The sequence below is a fragment of the Ceratotherium simum genome, chromosome 6 (assembly GCF_057802395.1).
Source record: "Ceratotherium simum simum isolate JZ-2026a chromosome 6, ASM5780239v1, whole genome shotgun sequence".
NCBI lineage: Eukaryota > Metazoa > Chordata > Mammalia > Perissodactyla > Rhinocerotidae > Ceratotherium > Ceratotherium simum.
In genome coordinates this window covers 43462189-43466242 of record NC_141905.1, presented here as the reverse complement: position 1 = coordinate 43466242, position 4054 = coordinate 43462189, and the positions used below count along the sequence as shown (strand labels likewise).

General features: G+C 34.8%; 1 pseudogene; it reads left to right on the top strand.

Annotated features, from left to right (window-relative positions):
* Window positions 1-3105: 3105 nt before the first annotated feature.
* LOC101408337 (small ribosomal subunit protein uS11 pseudogene) lies at window positions 3106-3551 on the top strand (annotated as a pseudogene).
* The last annotated feature ends 503 nt before the right edge of the window (window positions 3552-4054 follow it).

The window sequence follows — 4054 nt, the reverse complement described above, 5'->3', positions numbered from 1 at the left end:
AAACGTAGCCCCATCAGTTAAGGGGGTCTTCACTAATCATCTTGGACCTCATCACATAATTTTTTTACTTTTGCTTTCTGATGTCCATTCTAAAACATAAAACACTAACTCTTAATTTTGTCTCTTTTCTGATGAAAGACACATTTCCTTAGAAAAATATTGCGTAGTTATGTGTTCACAAATTAGAATTAGTTTCAGAATTTATTTGCCTACTCTTCACCCTTCACAAATGAGATATCCGTAACTGGTACATGGTGGAAACACACAATTACTAGATGATGGAAACACACATCAAAATGAGATTATAACCATTTACTAATGTAGTTCTACAATCCCTATGACAAACATTAGCAAGCATGCTAGAGGATTATGGCTTCTTTAATGAATAAAACTGTCATGTTTTCCTTCAATTTCACTGGGGGATAAAAAATTGAGGATAATATTCATTACTTCATATTGGCTATTAGTCATGCAAGTCAATATGCTTAATCCAAATGCCTAAAATATAAAATTTAAATTTCTGTTTTGGCAGATCAGAAGAAATCTCAAATTGGGTAATAATGTGTGAAGAAGAGGAGAAGAAGGGTGGGAAAAAGGAGAAAGAGGAGAAATGGAGGAGGAGGAAGGAAATGGGAGAGGAGAGGGAGAGAACTGCATTCTTAAGAAGTCTGAAAATTTTTTCCCATTTTTAAATACATCATCATTGTTCGGTATTTATTCTATGCATTGTATTATGTATTTATAAACACTACCTTACTTAATCTTCACAAAAATATGAGATATTCAAATTAGGAATAAAAATGCCAGTAACACTTCTTTTCACCAGCTTTGAGTCAGTGAGGTTTTCATTACTTATCCAATTATTTATCAATAACGATCAACAATCTTATGTTAGTTATCAATAACAAAATTCAACATAGCAACGTTTGTGCTTTCATCAATTTTAATATCTATATAATGTGAACCTCACTTAAATTTTTTACTCTTTTTATCTTATTACAGAGATGATCTATTTTCTTAAATGGATGTCTTTCTTCCTCAGCTAACTTATAAACCAGTTAAACTCTGAGATAATCTTTGGAGGAATGGGCTGGGAAAGACGACTGTGAATGAATATGCTAATCTCTGGAGGGAGACTAACGGCAGATCTCCTGTAATGCCATTCTGTTGATGATGGAGGCCCTCCAATTTTTTCCTGAGGCCCAAAGTTGCTTTAGTTGTGGTCATATCCATGCCATCTCCATATTACTCTGAGCTTGGATTTTAGTTCCAGTTTATATCTAAATAGTTCAAACATATTCAGGATTTTTTTTTTTAAGTCACAGCTTTTTCAGACTTACCCACATTTAGCAATTTCTTTGCTCTGCATGAATCAGCACATTTTACTTCTTTATTCTGGATCCAATTCTTCTTACCAAAGCAAAAAACCTAAGAATTACTTTTTGAGTTCCTGGATGTGGTAAGGTCTCTCTTTGTTTGAAATGTCTTTACCCCTCCATCATTCTTGGAGTATGACTTGGCTAGATACAGAATTTGGGGTGAGAAAATATTATTCCTAAAAATTTTGAAGATAGTTCTGTTCTCAGTGATAGGCATACACTATTGCCATTCTTTAAGGGAAAAGTCATATGTATACTTATAAAACACATACACACACACATATTTAGGGCCAGCTCAGCATGGAATCAAAAGAGAATGAGCTTTAGAGATAAACTGATCTAAATTTTAATATCTCTTCCACAGTAAGATGTGCAAACCTTGGCAAAATTCTCAACAGCTTGCACTTATTTGCTCATTTGTGAAATTCAGTTAACAATTGGTAAGATAATTAAATTAATGAGTATGTGTACGTATGTGAGTATCCCAGTAACTTTCTACTTCCTATTTTCTGCAGTGTTCAATATATATTTGTTTAGTTCTATCCCCTGATGCCCACTGAGTGTTTTGACTCAATGTAACTGGAGTGATAACACACAGCAGTTGCTGATTTTGTTTTTCTCTTCTACTCCTCCTCTCCCCTCTGATTGGATCTAATTCTCTTGAATGATGAAATGGGTAGAGATATCAATCCGAGAATGAGGCCTCAAGTGTTGCTTGAACCCAAAATAATTTACACAGGGCATCAAGACAGCAAGTTTCTGGGTTTTCTGCTGTCCTTTGTTACTTTCTGTTAAAAAGCAGGTTAGTGTCCCCAGTAATAAAAAGTGGATATAAAACAATGTCATTTTGATGTATGTGGCAAAGCCTTGTTCAGAAGGAGGTAAACAGACATTTAACATAAAAACCTTGGGGATCTCATTAATATTCACTCCTTATTGCTAAAGCAGGCTAGTGCACAGAAAATTTGATTTCTGGAAGAACTGTTATGTAAAATTAGGTGTTTTTTTTTAATTACTTAATTTTGAATCTTCATTTCCTTAATGACAAATTGGGAAAATGGTATATTTCAAAGTGATTTTATGAAATTATCAGTACTACACATAAAGGATAACCCATAATAATAGTTCATCTGTCAATAGGAAATTATTTACTGGCTGGGGATTGCATCACTCATTAATTTTAAGACAGCCTGGGATAAAACGTGATCCTATAAGTAAATTACTATTACTTGGATAGATATACAAAATAGATTTAATGTGGTGGGTGATACTAACCTCTAATGCAATATCCGACCAATTTAGCAAAATGTTATGAAATTCCATATGACTTGCTCTGTGTAGATATGACACTAAAAAAAAAAAAAAAAAGATTGAATATAACTGAAATAAAAAAATGTAATCTGATGTTATACAGAAATGTGTATTCAGTTACTGTTTCCTAATAGACCTGGTTTCTTAATTTAAGAATTTTTTCTTTGGGGAACAATGGAGAAAGTTATTTTGGAAGTTTTATCTGTGGGGTAAGTATAACCCCACAGTTAACTCCCAGTTTACATGTGACATCTACTTCCAGGTAGTTAAATGTACAAATTCTCAAAAGGGGCCTAAACTCTTCAATATGTTTTGAGAGTGGCTTAATATACGCCCTAAGAACGAACTTACATACTTGTAAATAAAAACCAGCAATTAGCTTTCCCATGGCAGAGTCTGGAGATGACACACAGAAATGATATTTCACAAAGGGAAGGAAAAGAAGAAAAAACAGGTCATCAGCCTCAGACCTCAGGTGGCTAAAGGAGAGAATGTATTTGCTGTCTGCCATATTTTTGCACCCTTCAGTGTCTCTTTTGTCCATATGACCTATCTCTCTGGCAAGGAAGCCATCTGCCCTGTGACTGGTGGGATGACAGTTAAGGCAGACCAAAATGAATCCTTACCATATGCCGCATGTTGGCCATCCAGGATGTGGCTCAGAGGTGCAAGGAGCTGGGAATCATTGCCCTACATATCAAACTCTGGATCACAGGAGGATATAGCACCAAGACCCCTGGACCTGAGGTGCACTCAGTCCTCAGAGCCCTTGTCTGGTCAGGGAAGAAGATCAGGCAGATTGACGATGTCATCTCCTTCCCTTCTGAAAGTACCTGCAAGAAGGGGGGTCACCATCTGTGAACAGGACTCCTCAAATTAGTATTGTTTTCTGTTAATAAATTGTCTTTGTGTAAGCCAAAATAAAAACAAACAAATAAAATAACAGCAAATACATTCACTTTGGTTGCATATAAACAGCTAAGAATTTGCCCAGTGGAAAAAGACATTGGGAAAATTAAAACTAAATAAATTTGTCTTTTCATATGCTTGAAAGTCAACTCATCTTCTATTAAACTAGACAAAAAGTGCACATACAGTAACAAGTACACCCCATCATGAACACAATCCGCTTTCATGAACAAAACCACAGCATAAATAAAAGATGAGCTTTAGGAAATTTAAGTGGCAGCAAAAATGAAGACATTAGAAGGGTTCCAAACTTTCTTTGACAAAAATAAGGGGAAAGTAGAATTATAATCATAATATAAAGCAGAAGATATGATAACCGCCTTCATTTACTTATGATGTCCCAAATGCTTTCTTCTACAAAGTATTGCTTGATATTCGAGGTAGATAATAGAAAT